Below are 25,461 nucleotides of genomic sequence, written 5' to 3'. Positions count from 1 at the left end.
CCTTGCAGCGAGGCAAATCTGGGCAAGGCTCGCCCAGGGCAGTGCAGCCTCGCGCCAGCAACTCTGCCAGATCGGGGCTCTGAGCAGAGCTGGAGCTCTGCCGTTCTGGAGGCGCACTCGGCTCCAGCCAAGTAGGGCTTGAGCCAAACGAGGCTGGGCTGCCTCTTCTTCCCTCGAGGAGTATCACCTACCTCCCAGCTGTTCACTCGGCTTCCAGGTGGGGGCGCTCTGCTCCTCCTGCAGGTCTTGGGTCAGGGGCTGCTTGCCCTGAGCTGAGGCTGTGGGCGGGAGCCCAGGCACGCAGGGGCAGGCCCCAACCAGCTGCACACGTCTCTGCTGGGGAGGAGAGCGCTAGGGAAGCTACGTGTGAGAGGCAGCTGCTGGGCGCCCAGGGAGTCAGCCTCCGGGTGTGCGGGGCTGCAGACCCCAGCCAGGGGCCATGGGAGCCTGGTGCACTCCGTGCAGCGCTGAGTCTGGGCGGCCAAGCAACCGCTGGAGGAGCCCTGCACTAACCCTTCCCTTCCCTCGCACAGAGCTCTTCCTGCTGGAGCCCTAGCCACGGGCCCCTAAGCCCTCCCCAAGGACGCCTGGGGCCTAGGTGCAAAGGCGAGGAAGGAGAGGAGCTGAGGCGAGGAAGGAGCCGGTGGCGTCTCCCAGCCTCGCGCAGCCTGCTCCTTCCGGGGCAGGAAGCCTAGCAGCGAGGCAAGTCTGGGCAAGGCTCGCCCAGGGCAGAGCAGCCTCGTGCCAGCAACTCTGCCAGATCGGGGCTCTGAGCAGAGCTGGAGCTCTGCCGTCCTGGAGGCGCACTCGGCTCCAGCCAAGTAGGGCTTGAGCCAAACGAGGCTGGGCTGCCTCTTCTTCCCTCGAGTAGGCTCGGCTCCCCGCCAGTTGTTCACTCGGCTTCCAGGTGGGGGCGCTCTGCGCCTCCTGCAGGTCTTGGCTCAGGGGCTGCTTGCCCTGAGCTGGGGCTGTGGGCGGGAGCCCAGGCACGCAGGGGCAGGCCCCAACCAGCTGCACACGTCTCTGCTGGAGAGGAGAGCGCTAGGGAAGCTACGTGTGTGAGGCAGCTGCTGGGCGCCCAGGGAGTCAGCGTCCGGGTGTGCGGGGCTGCAGACCCCAGCCAGGGGCCCTGGGAGCCTGGTGCACTCAGTGCGGGGCTGAGTCTGGGCGGTCAAGAAACCGCTGGAGGAGCCCAGCACTAACCCTTCCCTTCCCTCGCACAGAGTTCTTCCTGCTGGAGCCCTTGGCAGTGTGCAAGCCACCGGCCCCTAAGCCCTCCCAATGGACGCCTGGGAACTAGGTGCAAGGGCCAGGCAGGAGCGGAGCTGAGGCCAGGAAGGCGCCAGTGGCGGCTCCCAGCCTCGCGCAGCCGGCTCCTTCCTGGGCAGGAAGCCTAGCAGTGAGGCAAGTCTGGGCAAGGCTCGCCCAGGCCAGAGCATCCTCGCGCCTGCAACTCTGCCAGATCGGGGCTCTGAGCAGAGCTGGAGCTCTGCCGTTCTGGAGGCGCACTCGGCTCCAGCCAAGTAGGGCTTGAGCCAAACGAGGCTGGGCTGCCTCTTCTTCCCTCAAGGAGGCTCACCTACCCGCCAGCTGTTCACTCGGCTTCCAGGTGGGGGCGCTCTGCGCCTCCTTCAGTTCTTGGCTCAGGGGCTGCTTGCCCTGAGCTGGGGCTGTGGGCGGGAGCCCAGGCACGCAGGGGCAGGCCCCAACCAGCTGCACACGTCTCTGCTGGGGAGGAGAGCGCTAGGGAAGCTACGTGTGAGAGGCAGCTGCTGGGCGCCCAGGGAGTCAGCCTCCGGGTGTGCAGGGCTGCAGACCCCAGCCAGGGGCCATGGGAGCCTGGTGCACTCCGTGCAGCGCTGAGTCTGGGAGGCCAAGCAACCGCTGGAGGAGCCCTGCACTAACCCTTCCCTTCCTTCGCACAGAGCTCTTCCTGCTGGAGCCCTAGCCACGGGCCCCTAAGCCCTCCCCAAGGACGCCTGGGGCCTAGGTGCAAAGGCGAGGCAGGAGCGGAGCTGAGGCGAGGAAGGAGCCGGTGGCGTCTCCCAGCCTCGCGCAGCCGGCTCCTTCCTGGGCAGGAAGCCTAGCAGCGAGGCAAGTCTGGGCAAGGCTCGCCCAGGGCAGAGCAGCCTCGCGCCATCAACTCTGCCAGATCGGGGCTCTGAGCAGAGCTGGAGCTCTGCCGTCCTGGAGGCGCACTCGGCTCCAGCCAAGTAGGGCTTGAGCCAAACGAGGCTGGGCTGCCTCTTCTTCCCTCGAGGGGGCTCGCCTCCCCGCCAGCTGTTCACTCGGCTTCCAGGTGGGGGCGCTCAGCGACTCGTGCAGGTCTTGGCTCAGGGGCTACTTGCCCTGAGCTGGGGCTGTGGGCGGGATCCCAGGCACGCAGGGGCAGGCCCCAACCAGCTGCACACGTCTCTGCTGGGGAGGAGAACGCTAGGGAATCTACGTGTGAGAGGCAGCTGCTGGGCGCCCAGGGAGTCAGCCTCAGGGTGTGCGGGGCTGCAGACCCCAGCCAGGGACCCTGGGAGCCTTTTGCACTCCGTGCGGCGATGAGTCTGGGCAGCCCAGCAACCGCTGGATGAGCCCTGCACTAGCCCTTCCCTTCCCTCGCACAGAGCTTTTCCTACTGGAGCCCTTGGCAGTGTGCAAGCCACCGGCCCCAAAGCCCTCCCAAAGGACGCCTGGGGCCTAGGAGGCCAGGAAGGCGCCAGTGGCGTCTCCCAGCCTCGCGCAGCCGGCTCCTTCCTGGGCAGGACGCCTAGCAGCGAGGCAAGTCTGGGCAAGGCTCGCCCAGGGCAGAGCAGTCTCGCGCCAGCAACTCTGCCAGATCGGGCCTCTGAGCAGAGCTGGAGCTCTGCCGTCCTGGAGGCGCACTCGGCTCCAGCCAAGTAGGGCTTGAGCCAAACGAGGCTGGGCTGCCTCTTCTTCCCTCGAGGAGGCTCGGCTCCCCTCCAGCTGTTCACTCGGCTTCCAGGTGGGGGCGCTCTGCGCCTCCTGCAGGTCTTGGCTCAGGGGCTGCTTGCCCTGAGCTGGGGCTGTGGGCGGGAGCCCAGGCACGCAGGGGCAGGCCCCAACCAGCTGCACACGTCTCTGCTGGGGAGGAGAGCGCTAGGGAAGCTACGTGTGTGAGTCAGCTGCTGGGCGCCCAGGGAGTCAGCCTCCATGTGGGCGGGGATGCAGACCCCAGCCAGGGTCCCTGGCAGCCTGGTGCACTCCCTGCGGCGCTGAGTCTGGGCGGCCAAGCAACCGCTGGAGGAGCCCTGCACTAGCCCTTCTCTTCCCTCGCACAGAGCTCTTCTGGCTTGAGCCCTTGGCAGTGTGCAAGCCACTGGCCCCTAAGCCCTCCCAATGGACGCCTGGGGCCTAGGTGCAAGGGCAAGGCAGGAGCGGAGCTGAGGCCAGGAAGGCGCCAGTGGCGTCTCCCAGCCTCGCGCAGCCGGCTCCTTCCTGGGCAGGAAGCCTAGCAGCGAGGCAAGTCTGGGCAATGTTCGGCCAGGGCACAGCAGCCTCGCGCCAGCAACTCTGCCAGATCGGGCCTCTGAGCAGAGCTGGAGCTCTGCCGTCCTGGAGGCGCACTCGGCTCCAGCCAAGCAGGGCTTGAGCCAAACGAGGCTGGGCTGCCTCTTCTTCCCTCAAGGAGGCTCACCTCCCCGCCAGCTGTTCACTCGGCTTCCAGGTGGGGGCGCTCTGCGCCTCCTGCAGGTCTTGGCTCAGGGGCTACTTGCCCTGAGCTGGGGCTGTGGGCGTGAGCCCAGGGACGCAGGGGCAGGCCCCAACCAGCTGCACACGTCTCTGCTGGGGAGGAGAGCGCTAGGGAAGCTACGTGTGTGAGGCAGCTGCTGGGCGCCCAGGGAGTCAGCCTCCGGGTGTGCGGGGCTGCAGACAAAAGCCACGGGCCCTGGGAGGCTGGTACACTCCGTTCGGCGCTGAGTCTGTGCGGCCAAGCAACCGCTGGAGGTGCCCTACACTTGCCTTTCTTTCCCTCTCACAGAGCTCTCCCTGCTGGAACCCTTGGCAGTGTGCAAGCCACCGGTCCCTAAGCCCTCCCTAAGGATGCCTGGGGCCTAGGTGCAAAGGCAAGGCAGGACCAGAGCTGAGGCCAGGAAGGGGCAAATGGCGTCTCCCAGCCTCGCGCAGCCTGCTTCTTCCGGGCAGGAAGCCTAGCAGCCGGGCAAGTCTGGGCAAGGCTCGCCGAGGGCAGAGCAGCCTCGCGCGAGCAACTCTGCCAGATCGGGCCTCTGAGCAGAGCTGGAGCTCTGCCGTCCTGGAGGCGCACTCGGCTCCATCCAAGTAGGGCTTGAGCCAAACGAGGCTGGGCTGCCTCTTCTTCCCTCGAGGGGGCTCGCCTCCCCGCCAGCTGTTCACTAGGCTTCCAGGTGGGGGGGCTCAGCGACTCGTGCAGGTCTTCGCTCAGGGGCTGCTTGCCCTGATCTGGGGCTGTGGGCGGGAGCCCAGGCACGCAGGGGCAGGCCCCAACCAGCTGCACACGTCTCTGCTGGGGAGCAGAGCGCTAGGGAATCTTCGTGTGTGAGGCAGCTGCTGGGCGCCCAGGGAGTCAGCCTCCGGGTGTGCGGGGCTGAAGACCCCAGCCAGCGGCCCAGGGAGCCTGGTGCACTCCGTGCGGCACTGAGTCTGGGCGGCCAAGCAACCGCTGGAGGAGCCCAGCACTAACCCTTCCCTTCCCTCGCACAGAGCTCTTCCTGCTGGAGCCCTTGGCATGTGCAAGCCACCGGCCCCTAAGCCCTCCCAAAGGACGCCTGGGGCCTAGGTCCAAAGGTGAGGCAGGAGCGGAGCTGAGGCCAGGAAGGCGCCAGTGGCGTCTCCCAGCCTCGCGCAGCCTGCTCCTTCCTGGGCAGGAAGCCTAGCAGCCAGGCAAGTCTGGGCAAGGCTCGCCCAGGGCAGAGCAGCCTCGCGCCAGCATCTCTGCCAGATCGGGCCTCTGAGCAGAGCTGGAGCTCTGCCGTTCTGGAGGCGCACTCGGCTCCAGCCAAGTAGGGCTTGAGCCAAACGAGGCTGGGCTGCCTCTTCTTCCCTCGAGGAGGCTCGCCTCCCCGCCAGCTCTTCACTCGGCTTCCAGGTGGGGGCGCTCTTCGCCTCTTGCAGGTCTTGGCTCAGTGGCTGCTTGCCCTGAGCTGGGCCTGTGGGCCGGAGCCCAGGCACGCAGGGGCATTCCCCCAACCAGCTGCACACGTCTCTGCTGGGGAGGAGAGCGCTAGGGAAGCCAAGTGTGTAAGGCAGCTGCTAGGCGCCCAGGGAATCAGCCTCCAGGTGTGCGGGGCTGCAGACCCCAGCCAGGGGCCCTGGGAGCCTGGTGCACTCCGTGCGGCGCTGAGTCTGGGCGGCCAAGCAACTGCTGGAGGAGCCCTGCACTTGCCCTTCCCTTCCCTCTCACAGAGCTCTCCCTGCTGGAGCCCTTGACAGTGTGCAAGCCACCGGCCCTTAAGCCCTTCCCAAGGACGCCTGGGGCCTAGGTGCAAAGGCAAGGCAGGAGCGGAGCTAAGGCCAGAAAGGCGCCAGTAGCGTCTCCCAGCTTCTCGCAGCCTGCTTTTACTGCTGGAACCCTTGCCTCTGCGGCACTCAGTAGCCCCTAATCGCGACTCCAATCCCGGAACTCCACCCTGACCTCAAAACCCTATATCCCAAACCTGTAAACTGAATGCCTAGCTCGAATCCCCAAACAATGAACCTGAAACCTGATACCTTAACCCTAACCCGACCTCAAACCAAAACACCTACCCCTTAATACCAAACCCAAACTCCAATCTCCAAACCGCAACCCCAAACCGCAAACCTCTAACCCCGAAGCCGAACCCCAAACCCCAAGCCCCTAATCAGAACAAGAACCCCCAAACTCCGAACCCCAAACCCCTAACTCGAACACCATACCATGAACCCCAACCCATTTCCCGAATCCAAATCTCTAACCCCAAGCACCGAACTCCCAACCTGAACCCGAATCCCCTAACCCAATCCCCTACCTGAACCCTTTACCATAACCCGAAAACGAAACACCAAACCCCTAACCCATAACCTGAACTGCGACCCCCTACCCTAAAACAGAAGCCCCTGTCACTAACCCCTAACCAGAACAGCGAACCCCTTAACCGAACCTCAAAGGCCGAACCCCAAACCCCTAACCCGATCCGTGAACCCCTAACTCGTACCCGAACCCCTAACCCGAGCCCCAAACCCAAACCCCGACCCCCAAACCCCATACCACAAACCCCGAACCATGTAGCCCAAACCCCGAATCCATAACTCAAACCCCGAACCCCAAATCTGGAACCCGAACCCCCAACCCCAAACCGCTAACACGAACCCCACACCCAGACCGCACACCCCTAATGCCTTACCGGAAACGCAAACCCATAAAGTGAACCCCAAACCCTGAACCCAAACCCCTAACCCGTACCCCACACCCCACACCCCCAACCCAAACCCCAAACCCCTAACCCAAACTGCGAACACCTAACCCGAATTCTAAACCCCGAAACCCAAACCCCAAAACCCAACCCTCAAACCCAAACTCCAAACCCCTGATCCGAACCCCAAACCCCAAACCCCTAGCCGGAACCCCAAACCTCAAACCCCAAACCGCACACCCCAAACCCCTAAGCCGAACCCCGAACTCCCAACCCCTAACTCCTAACCTGAACAGCAAAACTCGAAACTGCACCTCACACCCCCATCCCCAAACCCTGAACCCAAACCCCCGAAGCCCAAACCCCAAACCTCAAATCTTGACCCCCGATCCACAAATCTCACTTACTGAACCTCTAATCGGAACCCCCAACCCCAATCCTCGAATCCCAATTCCCGAACCCCAAACCCAAACCCCAAACCCCTAATCCGTAACCCAAACTGCAAACCCAAAAACCGAACCCCAAACCCCCAACCCACAACCCTGAACCCAAACCCCAAACCCATAACTGGAACCCCAAACCACGAACCCCTGACCCAAATCCCAGACTCCAAACCCCAAATCCCTAACCCCTAACCAAATCCGCGAACCCCTATCCCAAACCGCGAACCCCAAACCCCAACCCTCAACCCCTAACCTGAAACGCGAACCCCAAACCTCGAACTCCAAACCCCAAACCCGAACCCCGAACCCCTAACCAGAACCCCAAACCCAAACCGCGAACCCCAAAACCCAAACCCATAACCCGAATCCCAAACCCAAAACCCCTAACCCGAATCCCAAACCTCCAACCCAAACCGCGAACCCCAAACCCCAAACCCTTCACCCTAACCTCAAACCCAAACCCGAACTGTGAACCCCTAACCCAATCCGAGAGCCCCTAACCTGATCCCCAAACCCCAAACCCAAACCTCAAACCACAAACCCAAACCGCGAACCCCAAACCCTTTACCTGAACCTCAAACCCCAAACCCAAACTGCGAACCCCGAACCTGAACTGAGAACCCATAACCTGATCCCCAAATCTGAAACGCGAACCCCTAACCCGAACCCCAAACCCCAAACCCAAACCGCGAACCCCTAACCCGAACCCCAAACCCCTAAGCTGAACCTTGAACCCCTAATCGGAACCCCAAACTTCAAACTAGAACCGCGAACCCCTAACCCCAAACGCTGAACCCCAAACCACAAACACGAACCCTGAACCCGAACCCTAAGTAGAGAGGGGATTCCCCGCACCCGAACTCTGAACCTGAACCCTAACAAGTTGGGGGGATGCCAGAACCCTAAACCTAACCCTAACAATAAAACTCTAACATAAACATAAACTTTTCTGGCCTAAGCCCCGCCCCTTGCTGTCCCTCACCCCCTAAAAGCAAACGAGGCAAAACTGGGACTTGAATGCCTGACCTACAGAGCCAAGTTGGATGTTTAACTGGTTGTCAGCCTAACCGCTTCGCTAGAGAGGATTACTGGGTTTTGTTTTGCTCCCAGGCGCTCTTCAAGCCTCACCCCGCCACTGCAGGCTAATAAAGAACTATGGACCCTATTAGCGCTCACTTTACCTGTAACCCTAGAGTTAATGCCAACCCTAACCGTAACCCGAACCCTGACCCTGACATGAACCCTAACCCAAACCCGAACTCTAAGAAGAGGGGGGTCCCCGAATTCTAACCTGAACCCGAACCCTAACAAGTGGGGGGGGGGTTGCCCGAACCCTAACCCTAAGCTTAACAATAAACCTCTAAAATAAAAAAATTTTCTGGTCTAAGCCCTGGCTCTTGCAGTCCCCTGCCCCTTAAAAGCGAAAAGGTCAGACTGGAGACTTGAACTCCTGATTTACAGGCCATAGTCTGCCCGCCTACTGGCCCGCCTAACCCCTATGATACAGAGGCTTGCTGCTTTCAGCAGGGCTCCCGAACCCTCTTCAAGCCTCGGCCCGCCAGGGCAGGCTAATAAAGAACTATGGGCCCTATTAGGGCTCACTTTAAGCTGTAACCCCAACACTAATGCTAACCCTAACCGTAACCCGAACCCTGACCCTGACATGAACCCTAACCCAAACCCGAACTCTTAGAAGAGGGGGGATCCCCAAATTCTAACCCTAACCCTGAACCCGAACCTGAACAAGTTGGGGGGTTGCCCGAACCCTAACCCTAAGCTAAACAATAAACCTCTAAAATAAAAATAAACGTTTTTGGTCTAAGTCCCGCCTGTTGCTGTCCCCCGCCCCCTAAGAGCAAAAGAGCTAAGCTGCAGACTTGAACTCCTGACTTACAGACCATCGTCTGCCTGCTCACCAGTGCACCTAACCGCTACGCTACAGAGGCTTGCTGTTCTGACAGAGCTCCCGGACCCTCTTCAAGCCTCTGCCCGCCAGGGTCTGGCTCTATAGACTATCATGGCTGTCCTAGGTCATCTTTGCTTTCTATAGTCATAGTTTTATCCCTAAATCATAGACAGATCAGCTGAGAAAAAGCTTGGATTGTCTCGGTGGGGTGGATTTGCTTGTCCTTGTGTTTCACCTGGAGGCAGTCGCGGTCCCGCGGGCCTGTCCTGGAAGGGGGCGTGGGGGTGGGGCGCACCGTGAGCGCGTCGGGGGCGGGGCGAGCCTGGGCTGCTGGTCAGGAGCGCGGCTCACGTGAGCGGGTCTGGGGCGGGATGAACATGGCGGCGCGTCGGGGGCCAGGGCTCTCAGGGCTCGCCATTGCAGCTGGGAATGCTCGTTTCGTGGGCTCCTGGGTCCCCGTCGATTGGCATCCAGCGAGCAGAGCGCAGGGCTGTGGGCCACAGGTAAGGGAACTCGGACTGGGCGGAGCAGGGAACCATGTATTCTGCCCTCTTTGTTTGCAGTCTCGGAGCCGACTAAAATGGCGGTCGCAGAAAAGCCTCGCCTTTGAGGTCAAGGGTTTTACTGCTTTACCCCTTTGCATAAAGCTCAGACCCGCGCGGTTTTCCCAAGCAGCCTAGTGTATTGCTTCCTACAGGCCTGGAGAGGATAACAGGCAGGAAGGCCAGGGGTCTCCAGACAGAGAAAATAGACTGCAAGTGTCAGACGTTTTTTTCTCTCTCTTAAGAGGCCGGAGGAGACAAAAGAGTGCTGCATTTTTTTTTCTCCATGTTGATACAAATTTAAAAGGTTTCTCAGAAATTTCTGTGTTGCCATGACCACTCCTGGCTCCACCTGAATTTAACTTTCCTCAAACCTTGAACTAAGCAATGCATTTTTCTTATGGAAATGTTTGTCTTAAGGTATGCTAATGTACTATGTATTTACCCAAGGCTCTGTCTTCAGGTCAGTTTCCCCTAAAGGCTCAGAAAAAACTTGACAAACCAGTATGTTTTACTCATACCTTGTTCTCTTAATCTATGTGAATGAAACTATATATTTGCTTGGAAATCTGCCTTTCTTCAAGATTCATGTCCATCATTTTATGGCCTGGGATGACTCATCTGCTGCCAATGTTATCTCAATGCATGCTGTGGGTGAGGGGCCTGGTGCCATTCTCTGACACATTGTCTTTCTTTCATTAGCAGACTGCTAGTGGCTCTATAACATCTGGCTAAAGACTAGCAGGGGGTACTCTTCCCCCTTTTACTGTCTACGTCAGCAGCTCTCTCGATCTCTTTTATATTTTAATAAAACTTTTTAACAGAAAACCTCTGAGCCATCAAGCTTCGTCACTTGCCCTGGATTGAATTCTCCTCTGGAGTCCAAGAATGCTGGCATCTTTTGTGGTTTAGCAACCACCTTTCAGCCTTTTGAAATTCATATTGAATCTTCATTTCAGATTGAAGATGCATTCCATGGTATTGCCAACTGAAGCCTTTTCATCGCTATGGCATATCTGTCCATGTCTTTAGGGTATTTTTCAGCAATCATGTATCATTTCCAGTGTGCCAGTCTTGTTATCCTCATTCTGTCCATAGCAAAGTCTTTTATTAATGTTGACATGACTGAAAGGGAATCGTTTGTTTAAATTCCTTTTCAGATTGTTATTTGCTGGTGTATACAGATAACACTGTGTCATCATTCATTTGTATCAGTTTGGACAGCTTGATAGTTGTCTTTAGTTTCTTTAATTTCTCATAATTTAAGATGACCCTGTCTCATATATTTACAGTCTCACCCCTAGTCTCAGTCATTTCTTCAAAGAACTGTCCTTTTTTTAAACATTACATTATTTTTGACTGTGCTGGGTCTTTATTGCTCGTTTGTCTAGTTGTAGTGAGCAGAGGCTACCCTCTAGTTGCTGTGCCATGGCTTCTCATTGCAGTGCTTTCTCTGTTTGCAGAACTTGGGCTCTGGAGCATGCAAACTTCAAGAGCTGTTCAAGGGCTTCATTGCCCCTGGGCGTGTGGAATCTCCTACACAGGAATTGAACCCGTGTTCCCTGCATCGGTAGGCAGATTCTTTACCACCGGGCCATTGGAGATGTTTCCTGTTCCCTTTTATTAGAGAATGATATTTAAAACATACATGTAGGAGCTCAATATGCTCAGCTGACAATACATGGATATATATATATATATATATACATGTATTCCAGCTCACCTTTGAACATATTCAGTTAAAGGTAATTTGTGATGTCTCCAACCTGATCCACCACGACATGGACATTGTAACGTTTCCTTTTGTTTATCTGTAACTTTGCATTCCAATGGTAAGATACCTGGCTTCCACCGCTTGTCATACACAGAATTCAGTGCTTGTCCCACGTGGTTACTGAAAAAAAAACTGTCAGATTGTCTTTCAAAGGGGGCTCTGCATGCATTGCACCAGTATCTTGAGTATGTTTTTGTATGATAGTTTACTATCAGTATACCCTCAGTGGCCAGGTGTCTATTTCAGTCGCTACCAATTATGAATGGGCTTGTTTGCTCTAGTGTTCTTGGACAATTCGAATACAGTTTCTTTGTCAGATATGCATTGTTTTAGGAAAACAGTTTTATTGATTGTTGGCTGTGTTGCCTCTTTGTGTGTGGGCTTTTCTCTAGTTTTGGTGAGCATGGGCCATAACTAGTGGTTTGCAGGCTTCTCACTGCAGTGTCTCCTCTTGTTGAGGGGCACAGGCTCACGGGCTTCAGTGGCTGCAGCATGTGAACTCGGCATCGTGGCTTCCAGGATCTAGAGCACAGGCTCGCTCGGCTGTTGTGGCACACGGGCTCCATAGGATGTGGGATCTTCCCATCCTAGGGATCGCACATGCATCTCCAGCACCGGGGGGTGGATTCTTTACTATGGAACCACCAGGGCATATTTTAGACTAGTTTTCCACACATGTATCTAGTGAAAGAGGCCAGGATCAAGAGGCATGGCAGCTGGGAATCCTCAGCCCCAGCTCTGGTGTGCTATCCAAAGCTCTGGGGCCTTTGGTGAGCAGCTCAGCTTCCCTGGGACTGTTTCCTCCCATCAGAAATGCCCTGCTTTTGGACTGTAGCCCACCAAGCTCCTCTGTCCCTGGGATTTCTGAGACCAGAGTACTGCAGGTGGTGCCATTTCCTTCTCTGCTGCTGCTGCTGCTGCTGCTGCTGCTGCTGCTGCTGCTGCTGCTGCGTCGCTTCAGTCGTGCCTGACTCTGCGCGACCCCATAGACAGCAGCCTACCAGGCTCCTCTGTCCCTGGGATTCTCCAGGCAAGAACACTGGAGTGGGTTGCCATGTCCTTCTCCAGTGCATGAAAGTGAAAAGTGAAAGTGAAGCCACTCAGTGAAGTCGTGTCCGTCTCTTAGTGACCCCGGGGTTGCAGCCTACCAGGCTCCTCTGTCCGTGGGATTCTCCAGGCAATGGTACTGGAGTGGGCTGCCATTGCCTTCTCTGATTTCCTTCTCTGCAAGATAGCGTTTTGAAGATATTTTCTCCTGGATATTGCTTTTGATGAAGGAAGGGGGATCCCTTTCAGGGCTTGAGAGTGAGTTCTTGTCTGACACTGGGCAATGAGTTGTCTGAGGAGAGGAGTGCTGTCCAAGCGAGAGGCTTTATTGGGAAGGGCTGCCAGGGTGGAGGGCAGGAGGGTGAGGGAAACGGAGAGAACCACTCTGTCACGTGGCTCACAGTCTCAGGTTTTATGGTCATCGGGCTCATTTCTGGTTTGTCTCTTGCCAGGCATTCTGAATTGGGATCCTTCTTGGGGGCACACGCATCACTCAGCTGAGATGGATTCCAGCGAAGTGGATCCTGGGAGGTTGGTAGGACCTCTGAACTGGAGCCTCCCATCTCCTGACCTCTCCAGAATTCTGGTTGGTGGTAGCTTGTTCGTTCCTTGTTCCTTCCCAGGACCTCCTGTTGTAAGATGATTCCTGCAAGTGTTTTCTTTTCTCTGTTGCCTGGCCAGGGTGGGTGGTCCGTGGTTCATTTAACAGTTTGTTTTTGGTTCTCTCGAGTAAGGTCCTCCACAGGGTAAATGTATGAAATGATAAAAGGCAATGTTTTAAATAATTTATATTCATAATTTGGTAAGTTGGCTTGTTTTGTGTATGTTAGACCTGATCACCAGACCAACGGTCATGTAGAACTTTTGCAGTTTTCTAAAATTCTATAGTTTTTTAAATGGAGTTACCTTGTTGCAAAGTTTGTGTTTATGTTCATATTTTTTTAAAGTTATTTCTTTTAGTTGATTGATCATTGCTTTACAATATTGGTTTGATTTGTCATACATCCACATGAATTAACCATAGGTGTACCTATGTCCTCTTGCTCTTGAATCTCCCTCCCACCTCGCACGCATTCCCACCTCTCCAGGTTACTACTGAGCCCCAGTTTGAGTTCCCTGAATCATACAGCAAATTCCCATTGGTTGTCTATTTACAAATGTAGGTGTACCTGCATCCATGCTGCTCTCTCCATTCATCTCACCCTCTCCCTCTTGTTCCCCACCCTCGTCTGTAAGTCTGTTCTCTATGTCTGCACCTCCATTGCTGCTCTGTGAACAGACTCGTCAGTACCATCCTTCTAGATTCCATGTTTTTCTCTCTTTGACTGACTTCCCTCCCCTTTATTAGAACAAACTCAAATGTGTTCCTTTTTATGGCTGCATTCCATGCAGGCTCTGATTGTTCCTTAGCCATGTTTTGCGGAGGGTCATGGAGCTATTCTGCTCCATTTCAGTTTGGGCTTCCAGTCTGAGTGCTCGCAGCAGAGCTGCTTCTGGGTGAGCCCTCTGAGGTCTGTGAGCACCGGGCTGCCCGCTCTTCTCTTGTGGCCCGCAGGGGGCGCCAAAGGCCCCTCTGACCCGCGGGCGCAGGACGCTTTGCCTTTAGACTCTGCTCCGTGAGCAGCTGGCGGGAGCTTTGTCTCCTCAGGACCATCGGGGCTCAGGCTTCTGGATAACAGGGCTGCATCCAGGCTGAGAGGAGCAGGGTTGCCTCAGTGCCCACCAGCAGGGAGGCGCTGCAAGAGCGAAAAATGAGGATGGAGTAGACGTTTCCTGTGTCCAGCTGAGGGCTGACTGGAGGTCCATCTCAGAGGACTCAGGGGGAAAGAGCTCCGTGTGCAAAGCGGTGGGTTTTCAGTTAGATTTGCCTTAGATGATGTAGAGGATGAACACTGATGTTCTTCCGTGTAGGTGGCCATTTTCCTGTCACTGTTTCTTGAGAAGACTGTCCTTTCCTCTTCGCTCGTTCCTGGTTTGATTTTCAGGAACTGACCATGTACAGGTGGGTTCGTTTCTGGGCTCTCTATTCTCTCCTGGAGTCCATGTGTCTGTGTTCCTGCCAGTTCCTCACTGTGGTGGTCACTACAGCTCCGTGATGTAGTTTGAAGAGGGATAGGAAGATGCCTCCAGCTGTGTTCCTCTTTCTCAGAGTCTTTTTGGCCGTTTAAGGTCCTGTTCAACAGTAGCAGCCTAATATTAGGAATATTTCTATTTCTGTGAAAAATGCCATTGAATATTATTTTGTGATTGCAGTCCGTGTATTTGTTGATGACTTTGGTTGGAATGGACCTTTTAATTCCTCATTGTTCCAGTGCATGAGCGTGGAATAATTTTCTGTGTGTTTGTATTTTCTTTGGTTTCTTTATCAGTGCCTTCTAGTTTTCTGACTACTGGTTTTTTATGTTCTTGATTAAGTTTGTTGCTAGATGTTTTATTTAAGTGGGATTTTCTTAATATTTTTTTCTGATTGTTATTAGTGTATAGAAATGCAAGTGATTTTTGGACTGTAAAGGGTAGTATTTTATGATTGTAAATTAATCCAAAATGATTCAGCTTTACTGAATGTAGTCTAACAACTTTTTGTGAAGTGATGTGGAACATTTTATCTGTAAGATCTGTTTCTCCTGCAGTAGGTCATCCAGAGGACCCAAGACATGGTGGTTACTAATAGACTTCCCACACTACTTCTTCATTCCACGTGGACTCCTTCACGGGCAGTGAGCATCGCAGCTTCCCTTGAACTTCATCTGGGTAAGTCTTGGCCTGTATCAGAAAGTTTCCTGCCTGTCTGCTCTAAATTTCTTTTGTGGTATTGACATGGTTGTTTTGAAACCTAGTATACTTTCCAGTCATTTAAAATGTACAGAAAATGCCTAGCAATGGGAACAAGTGCTAGCATTTGCCACATCATCTAAAATACTCTATGTGTTTTATCCAAAATGGGTACCTTCTGCAGAACCAGCACATAATCTCCAAAATCAGGAAATCATATGGTACCTACATTATAATGTAATCCACTGCCCCACTTCCACTTTTAGCAATTGTTCAAGTGTATGAATATATCTTTTGTTTCCATCGTCATCCTTTTTTCTTTATTTAGAGTGTTACTGAGATTTTCAGTTATTTGGACAAACTTGATGGATTGAAAGCAGACATGGTGAATAAGGGTTCTGGGTGGCCTTTTCTATGTGGATTTCTTTTTCACTGAAGATGGTTTTAATATTTATTCATGTGGTAACATGTATGAATCCTGCATTCTTTCCCCCCCCCCCCATAGTAATTAAAAATAAATAATATGCCATTTACCATTTAGATATTTGTAAGCATACAGTGTTGTAGCAGACAACCTTTTCTTGTTTTGCAAACCAGTTTAATAATGTGCACCTTGTGCGTGCTTTGGAGAAACTCAGGAAACTGAGTCAGTGACTGAAATGGCCCAAGATATCACCTTAGATTCCATCTTCATCTGAAAACAAAACAGGCACTTTCTGGTGGTCCAGTGGCTGAGACTGGACACTCCCAAAGAAGGAGGCCCAGGTTCATTCCCTGATCCAAGAGCTAGATCTCCCATGCCACAAAGGAGAATTTGCATGTTGTAGCTAAATATCTGGCTTACCTCAATGAAGGTTGACCTGGCGCAGCCAAATTAAAAAAGAAACAAATATTTTACAGATACAACCAAAGGAAAGGAAGGGTATGGTTGTTGTGCAGATTTACGGCTTAGCTTTCCCTATCGATAGAAAAGAAAAAAGAGTTTCAAAAGACTGTGTCTCATCCTTCTATCTGGCATATAGAGAGGATTCCTTTGAAATGAGATTTCTCTGGTAAATGTGACTCACAGAAGAGCTGTCTTGAACTTGGGTTTCAGAGATGATCATGTGTCCTCTAAAAAAAAAAGTTAATTGGGTCCCACTAATTCTCATGCTGAGGTGGTATATTTTGTGGTAGCATTTGCTCCCCTTCACTTTGGATGTATCCCCATTTGTTTACACTGTCATCTACTGAAGACATCCTGATATTTGAAAGTTTTTAGTTATTACAAGTAGAGCTGTTGTATATAATCATGTGATACTTTTTGTCTGGACGTTTTCAAAGCTGTTTAGTAAGTGCTAGCCATATAGTATTCAGGTCACAGGTGAGCTTTGTTTAGCTGTGGAAAAATCCAGCTATGTTTCTCTGTGGCATGTGGGATCTTCTGGGGTAAGGGATCAAACTAGAGTGTCTTGCATTGTCAGGCAGATTCTTTACCACTGAGCCACCGGAGAAGTTGTGCCCTACCCCCGTTTTTTTTTTTTTGAGTTTACTGGATCTAATAGGTGTGCAGTGCTACCTCACTGTTATTTTAGTTTGTAATTTCCTAATGATATGTGATTTTGAGTCTTTTTGATAGGCTTATTTGCTATCTTTATATTTTTGTAGGCCAGGTGTTTAGGTGTATACATTTTTTATGAGATTGTTCTAGATTTTTTGGTATATTTGGAGTACAATCCTTTATCAGATATGTATTTTATAAATATATTTTCCTGTGGCTTGTGTTTAAGTTTTGTGAATAAGGTTTTTCACAGTTTAAATGTCTAATTCTTTAAAGTTAATGTTATATATGTTTTATATCCTTTTTTGGATAGACTTTAGTGTGTTGTTGTTGTTGTTGTTAAATTTTATAAGCAGAAGTGAGGTACTGTAGATACAGTTTTAAGCTAAGCTGAGGTACCATAGATACAGTTTTGCCTTTTGTCTGTTAAGAAGTTTGAGTGAGTTTGGTGTACACTGTATATAACATTATGTCTACATTCATTTGACTGGATATAGCTTCCAATTATTTGTCTAATTGGTTTTGGAGATATCACGGGAAGTCAGTTTTTCCAAGGGAAACTGAGGTCCATGAAACATGAACTCTTTTCGATCGGTCGGAATCACTCTCTGCTATTTCTGACAGATTTGACTTGTTTGGATATCTCATATGAGTGGAATCACAGAACGTTTGTCTTTTCTTGGTCTGGTTTATTTCACATGATCTAATGACCATAAGGTTTGTCCACATTGTCGCATTGTCAGAATTACTGACTTTGAAGGGCCGAATCAGATTCCATTGTGTGTATACCACAGTTTGTTTATGGAATTGGCTGCCATGGACACTTAGATCACTTCTGTTTGTTTGCCAGTGTGAATCATGCTGTTGTGAGTATGACGGAAGAAGTATCCATTTTTTCAGCCCCCTTTCCCAATCCTTTTGGGTACATAGCTTGAATTGGAATCGAACTATGTATTTATTCCATGTGTTTGTTTTGGAGTCATTTCTGTAATGTCTTGCAGAGTGGCAGCACCATTTAATGTACTTTTTCGTATGGTGGAATACCGTTCAAGCTTCTGAATATACCTTGTGTTGCATATTCAGTCTCCCACCAACGGACACTTGAATGAGTTCTACCTTTGAGCTATTGTGAATGTCACTATGAGTATTTGTGTACCAGTTTTTGTTTGAATTATTAACAAGTACATTACTATATATAAAAGAAGCCACAAGGACCTACTGTACAGTTTAGGAAACTATTAAATATCTTATGATAATGTATAATGGAAGAGAATCTCAAAAGGAATATATGAAAAGCACATAGTAACCATGATATTTATTGTGCCAACACTATGAGTTATCATAGCACTACTCAACGTGTATTTATACATGTCAGTAAAATATTCACATCTGTAAGGATATTATAAAAAATTATATAAAAAATCAAGAATTCAAACAGAGATTAAATAAACTTCCTGTCATTGCTCATCATCATTTATACATTCATACTACCTGTAACACTCATTGTATAAGTGCTGGACTAGCAATTGATGTTCTCGTAAACCAAGAGATTGTGAAGGTGTAAGGAAATATAGCTTATTGAATTCCTTAATGAAGGATTATAGAACTCTATGTCCATGAAGTGAATGAAATTCCATTTTATTGAACCACATTCTTACTAGAGTGATGAGCTTCCACCCCACCCAACGTTAGTTCACAATGAAATCCTGCAGTCCTCTGGCCTCAATGTCTGCTTCCTGCTACCGAGAAAGAAAAGATGAGGAAGTCCTGACAAAACCGATGCTATTTTTCTTTTTCTGATTTGTATTTTATCGCAGGGCTTGGCAAAAAGAGGGCCCAACCTGTTTTTAGAGTTCCATCCCAAGGGTCCCTCTGGCATGTTCCCTATGTTGACAAAGTGCTGATTATTTTCAACAAAGGACAATGATCTGCACTTCACTATCTGTTGCTTGAGCTGGAATAGCGGGCATCCCTTGAAGTGCATTCCTTCATGCTGAAGTAGGCATCCCTGAAGCAATAGTATAAGAGGAACACATTTATCACGTAGACATCGCAGCCCATGCATTTGTAATAATTTTTCAGTTATACCCATCATCATCGGAGGAACTGACTTGTCCCAGTAACAACGAGAGTACCCAGTATAACAGTTCCTTGACTTATGAGTACTTCCTATGAGTACCCTTATGAGTACTTCTTCCAATGTTGTTTCTCCTACTTTGGTCATGAACAGTAGAAGCTGATGGCAGTGGTCCTTGAAATGTATGTCGATTCCTAGGTGGCACAGTTGATAAATAAAAAATCTGCCTACCAGTGCAGGAGGGGGAAGTGATGTGGGTTTGATCCCTGGTTCAGGAAGATAACAATTCATACACATGTTTTATGTGAACCAGTTTGATACTCATGAGTTTTTTCTTCTGTATACAGAAAAACAAATGCTGTTCAAGGACACTGAAAGAACCCTGATGTTGAAAATCAGATCTGTATTGTGAGCAATGCTTAGATATCCATGAGTCGAAGCATAGTATTATGCCTATCATCCTTGTATTTCTCTCAGTGAAATATGTTGAGGAAAACTCTTCATTCGTGGTCTAGATTCACGAAGAAGCTAAATAGCATTCATCCTTTACGTTGACAACTGTGAATTTAAATCTCCTGTGAATCCTATGTGACAACCACACATACCAACATGAGTTATCAGTATTATATCAATATTTTTAGTCCTATTGTATGTCAACTAAAAAAATCAGTATATAATTGTACATGAAGTCAAGACATAAAATCAGTGCAAATACAAAATGTTCCATCCTTTGAGAAAGGGAGAAAAACATCTCTGTGCTTAGCCTATTGCATTTTTATGTATTAGACCCTTAAGTAGTTTATTCACCACACCCTGTGAATGATTCACAAATCTTCAGAGAAGAAAGGATCATTTCTCTTGAACAATGAGTAGTTCAACTATTCTCAAAGCAAAGCCATAAGTGAGTCTTATTTTGGGTGAGACCATGAAAACTCAGCGTTTTCATTATGCTTGTGCTTATGATGGGAGGAGGTCTGAGAAAGCACTTCTGAAGGTTTATTCATACCAGTCGTTCTCATATGTATCGAGTCTTTAAAGGTCGAATCACCAAGGTGTTGCTTCTACACTTGTACTAGGCTGAGCAGCAACATTCCCTTTCTCCGTAAGTGCAGTAGACGTGTTCCCAACCTGTCTGTCTTCTGTCCTCTGGAGTATGCATTGCTTGAGCTCATCACAGCCTAGTAGATGGAAATCATCAGGATATTCTGGAAACCCTTTTTATTTCAGTCTGTTCAGGAGGTTACCACTGCTGCAAACCTCTGGATTTTACCAAGCGCTTTTAACAACCTCAGATGAAGGATATAAGTCAACACTGGTGACAGCCACGGGCTTCCATGGCCTATCCATGATTGTTGGCTTTGCTTTCATAATCATCCTGTTTCTTATACCAGCTAAACTGTCAGTGTATTTTTTAATTACCATTTTATCTTTGATGGTTTTTAGAGCTATTATGGATTTTCCTATATATCTTCACTTATCGGTGAGGGTCTTATGTTAGTAGTAGTTATGACAACTGACTTTCTGTCTGTTAGCTGTGGCAGAATAAAAAAAGAATGACCCACTGTATATTATTAATATTATGTATCAATATATTGTTAGTTTTATTGTTTGCAGTCATCCAATTCCAAGTTTCTGAAATAAACTTTCAGAAAAATCACATCCTTTTGAATGCCCATTTGACTGAATAGGAGCACGGAAATGTTCTTCCATAAAATTGTTTACAGTTTCCATTCCGTTTCTCCTGTTTGATGTAGATATTGGCCTTTGGTTCTATCAGTAGCTTTGCAAGTAAAAAAAAAAATTAATTAGAGCTCGTATGGTAATTTTACTGTTAGCAATAAGTTTAGCATAAAATGAACACAGAAGAGGTTACAGTAGACCAAATATGAAAGTCAGTTTAAAAGAAAACATAGTGTTGAATGTTTACAGTAGGAATATAGTTATGAAGTTCCTTTATTATTATTCTATCCTTTCCTTTTGTTTTGCAGGGGTGTTAATGTACAGATTCCAGTACTATGGCTAGAGCGAATAATAGTATCATTATTCTTGAGAGCAACTCTACTAAGTCTTCACGCTCATGTCACTCAAGGTTTTTTAATACCTATTATGTTAGTCGTGTTTGTAGTTTGTGAAGTCACATAAGTTGCATTCATTCAAGCAATAGTATCAAACAGCTATGGCATCAATTATAGATGTGAATCGATATCGAATGTGAATCCATTTCACTGTGACAAGTTATTATTGTAGATATTCTATTCATGCCAGTAACAAAGCTGTGCAGAAATAATACAATGTTTATTAAGAAAATAAGATTTACTAATTTGTTTTATTATTCTATTTCTTTTAAACAGATTTAATGACAACAGGCTCAACTTTTCATTCACTTGTATGACTATGAGCAGTTTGACCAAGTTGAAGAAGATGACTCGTTTGTAGTCTTCCTCATCAGCTCATTCCATCTACTGGCTTTAAAATCATTTAGTACAGAGCTCACCGTCTAGGTGTTCATCCAGTGTTTTGTTTGCTTATCATGCAGGATCATTTTAAAAGGAAAAGTATGTGTGTATGAGTTAGAGCTCTGATCCCAGGAGTCCATGTAGAAGCTTCCCCTGAGAAATGTATCGTTTTTGCACCAATGCTACTGAAATGTGTGAATGTGGTATACCACGCGTCCCAATAAGTGTAAACAGCGTCATAGGCTACTTATTTGAAATGACCAGTACTCATGACATTCCATTCAACTGAGGACTAAATATAGCCAACGTAGGCTGTGTTTGCCAAATAGACTTTGAAGTATTCTTCACACAGTCCTTCATCGATGCCAGTTTTCAGATCGAAGAAACCCTTGCTCCATGAAGTTTGTGAACACATATACTCATGTTTTGTTTGAGATTTTAAAGTCATTCTTCAGTTTTGTTGGAGGAATGGTTCTGTATATGCCCCGTGGATCCCCAAATCCACTGATGTTCATGTGTCTTGGGGCTTCCCAGGTGGTTCTAGTGGTAAAGAACATGCAGAACATACCCATGCAGGAGACATGGGAGGTATGGATTCCATCCCTGGGGCAGGAAGATCTCCTGAGGGAGAGCATGGCAACCCCCTCCAGTATCTTTGCCTAGAGAATCTCATGGAGAGAGGAGCCTGGTGGGGCCTAGTCCATATGATCCCAAGGAGTTGGACACAATGTAAGTGACTTCGCACAGCACATGATTCGTTGTCATAGCTAATATAATGGAGATGACATAAAAAGAAGCACCAGCGGGCGAAAGTCAATATCCATCACTTTTAAACTTTGGAATGTATTGTGATATTTTACATCCATATTTGTATGACTTGATAGTTGGAGAATCGATGCATGTGAAGGCCTGGTTGTGTTATATGTATGTTGAGGGAAGATATATTTTTATGTGGTTTGACATATAGGTCCCATTTCATTCGTAGACATATGCATACTCATCACTTATCATCATTTTTTTTTTTTTGAAAAGACCATTGTTTGGAAAGGTTGTTGTCTAACCATGAAAGATGCTTGAATTCTTGGGCTCCTTAGAGGAAGAATTCAACCCGGGGCCAGTGATGAGGCTTGATCAGTCAGAGCTTTTGTGTCCCAACGTTTTATTAAAGTATAAAAGAGAGAAAGCTTCTGACATAGACATCAGAAGGGGGCAGAAAGAGTGCCCCCCTACTCATCTTTGGCTGGATGTTATCTAGCTACTAGCAGTCTACTCATTAGAGAAAGGAATGGCAGCAGACCCCTCACCCACAAGATATATGGAGATGACCGTGGCACCAGGTGAGTCATCCTGGGCCATAAAACGATTGATATGAGCAAATGGATAGCTTCATTCACATAGATCAGGAGAGCCATGTATGAGTAAAGCATATTGGTTTGTCAAGTCAGTTCTGAGCCTTTAGGCAGAACCTACTTGAAGATAGAGTCTAGGGTAAATACATAGTACATTCACATAGCTTAAGGCAAACCTTTCCATGAGAAAAATGCCTTGGTCAGCTCAAAGTATGAGAAAAGTGAAGTTCAGGCGGAACCAGGTGTCATTATAGCAACACAGAATTGTAAGAGAAAATCTCTGTTTAAATTTGTATCAAGAAGGGGAAAAAAGATAACAGCTTGTTTCCTCCTGCCTCGGAAGTGACAGATAACAACTGTCTGACACTTGCACCCCATTTCCTCCCTTTGGAGACCCCTGGCCTTCCTGGCTGTTACCCTCTCAGTTTCATTCATTGAGCGTTTTCTGCCTTGTGAAACATTGGGCATAGAAGTATGTGTTTATTTAGGGGTATTTCATCCAATTTCATTTAAATGCATATGTGAATTAGAAAGTTTGACATGCTGTTGCTTTGTATACCGATTGGGAAATGTGAGCCTCCAAGCTTAATTTAGTTTTTCATGTTCATTTTTCTTTTTAGGGGTACAAAGAAAAATAATATGACTGTTAAGATCAGCTTTCGTATTTTTTGCCAAATATGAATTGGGATCACATCGATCAGAGATGAGTCTGTGCATGAAAGCCCTAATAACTAATGCTAATTGACTTCACTACCATGGGATGTTTTCATATCTATTGAGGATTTACTTCATGTATTTCGATTTTAACTTTCTGTCTTACAGCCTTGTTTGTAGATCAAAGCTATTTGAAATTGTCATCTGGTTTCAAATGGCTTGTGAGGTTATTCATGAGTGGTTCATAAAACCGAATGGATTGTACGTAGCCATACTTTGTTGTCATTCTATGAATTTGAAGAATGTCTGAAGAATGTCTGCAGTTATGCCTTAAAGATTCATACAATTGATGTCCAATATTTATCTCAAAAGACTTGCTTTCAATTTGTAGTTTCCTATGCGTATGTCTTTCTTTATGGATTTGGGTAGAACTTGTATTGGAACACTGAAAAATCTGTGATATCAACCGTGCTGACCTTTCTGGTGGTCATCATTAAGATTTTCACGCTCTATGGATCCTAGTGGAAACAGGTGCTGTTCATCCTACTTTTGTGAAGATTGAACTCATCGTAGAAAGTGGAATTTGTTGAAATATTTATGGTATAAATAAATCTTGTCTCTATAATTACCCAGAGTCCTGGTGCGTATTTGATTGCTAAGTTATAAAATGTATGAGATAGATGTGATCCATCAATGGCGACTGGATAAGTGGTGGAGAGGTATTTTGGTGATGCAAGAGATTTAAATGATATGATCATAGTATTTATATCCCTTTTATGTGGATAATGGGTCTTGGATCCATGTTTGAAACCTTACAACCTCGTCTTTTGTTATGCATGGGAAGTGTCAAAAATGAAGAAGATGCGGGTAGGTACTTCAAGGGTAAGTATAGGGCTGAGGGCGTGACTATGATGTGGGTTAGGGTTAGGATGTGGATGGGGGTCGGGTTAGGGTAGGGTAAAGGTTAGAGTTCGTGGAACAGCCCTCCAAACTTGTTAGGGTGAGGGGTGAGGTGTGAGGGTTCAGGATGAGGGTGAGGGTAAGGATTCAGGGTGAGGGTTAGGATTCAGGATGAGGGTGAGGATTCAGGGAGAGGGTGAGGGTGAGGGTTCAGGGAGAGGGTGAGGGTGAGGGTTCAGGGTGAGGGCGTGGGTGAGGGTAAGGGTTCGGGGTGAGGGTTCAGAGTGAGCGTTCAGGGTGAAGGTGTGGGCCTCACATCTGATACAGGATTGTACTCCAAATATACCCATCCCTTCCCTTGAACAGACCTCTCACTATGGGAGCCCTTGGCAGTGTGGAACCCACCGGCCCCTAAGGCCTCCCAAAGGACGCCTGGGGCCTAGGTGCAAAGGCAATACAGGAGTGGAGCTGAGGCCAGGAAGGCGCCAGTGGCGTCTCCCAACTTCGCAAAGGCTGCTCCTTCCTGGGTAGGAAGCCTAGCAGCGAGGCAAGTCTGGGCAAGGTTTGCCCAGGGCAGAGCAGCCTCGCACCAGGAACTCTGCCAGATCGGGCCTCTGAGCAGAGCTGGAGCTCTGCCATCCTGGAGGCGCACTCGACTCCGCCCAAGCAGGGCTTGCAGCCTAAGGCGGCTGGGCTGCTTCGTCTTCCCCCTAGGAAGCTCGATTCCCGCATGCTGTTCACTCGGCTTCCAGGCGCCGGCTCCCTGCCCCTCCTTACGGTCTAGGATCAGGGGCTGCTTCCCCTGAGCTGGGGCTGTGGGCAGGAGCCCAGACACACAGGTGCAGGACTCAACCACCTGCACACGTCTCTGCTGGAGAGGAGAGCGCTAGGGAACCTACGTGTGTGAGGCAGCTACTGGGCGCCCACGGAGTCAGACTCGAGGTGTGCGGGGCTCCAGAGCCCCGCCAGGGGTCCAAGGAGCCTGGTGCTCACCGTGCGGCGCTGAGTCTGGGCTGTCAAGCAACCGCTGGAGGAGACCTGCACTTGCCCTTCCCTTGCATCTGACAGAGCTCTCCCTGCTGGAGCCCTTGGCAGTGTGCAACCCACCGGCCCCTAAGCCATCCCCAAGGACGCCTGGTGCAAAGGCAAGGCAGGAGCAGAGCTGAGGTCAGGAAGGCGACAGTGGCATCTCCCAGGCTCAAGGAGCCTGCTCCTTCCATGGCAGGAAGCCTAGCAGCCAGGCAAGTCAGGGCAAGGCTCGGCCAGGGCAGAGCAGCCTCAGACCAGGAACTCTGCCAGATCGGGCCTCTGAGCAGAGCTGGAGATCTGCCATACTGGAGGCGCGCTCAGATCCAGCCAAGCAGGGCTTGAGCCGCACGTGGCTGGGCTGCCTCTTCTTACCTCGAGGAGGCTTGCCACCTTGAATGCTCTTCCTTCGGCTTCCAGGCGCGGAAGCTCTGTGCCTCCTGCAGGTCTTGGCTCAGGGGCTGCTTGCCCTGAGCTGGGGCTGTGGGCGGGAGTCAAGACACGCAGGGGCATACCCCAAACTGCTGCACACTTCTCTGCTGGGGAAGAGAGCGCAAGGGAACGACATGTGAGAGGCAGCTGATCGGCACCCACGGAGTCAGCCTCCAGGTAT

At 49.7% G+C, this 25,461-nt stretch overlaps 1 long non-coding RNA gene across 1 annotated transcript; it reads left to right on the top strand.

Annotated features, from left to right (window-relative positions):
• The first annotated feature begins 9,064 nt into the window (after nt 1-9,064).
• On the top strand, nt 9,065-23,556 carry LOC138425430 (uncharacterized). The gene is made up of 4 exons (XR_011251210.1): nt 9,065-9,214; nt 12,527-12,660; nt 14,705-14,825; nt 20,815-23,556. It is a non-coding gene; the product is annotated as an uncharacterized lncRNA (long non-coding RNA).
• The last annotated feature ends 1,905 nt before the right edge of the window (nt 23,557-25,461 follow it).

The sequence above is a fragment of the Ovis canadensis genome, chromosome 20 (assembly GCF_042477335.2).
Source record: "Ovis canadensis isolate MfBH-ARS-UI-01 breed Bighorn chromosome 20, ARS-UI_OviCan_v2, whole genome shotgun sequence".
NCBI classification, from domain to species: domain Eukaryota; kingdom Metazoa; phylum Chordata; class Mammalia; order Artiodactyla; family Bovidae; genus Ovis; species Ovis canadensis.
This window is presented reverse-complemented; position numbering and strand designations above follow the sequence as displayed.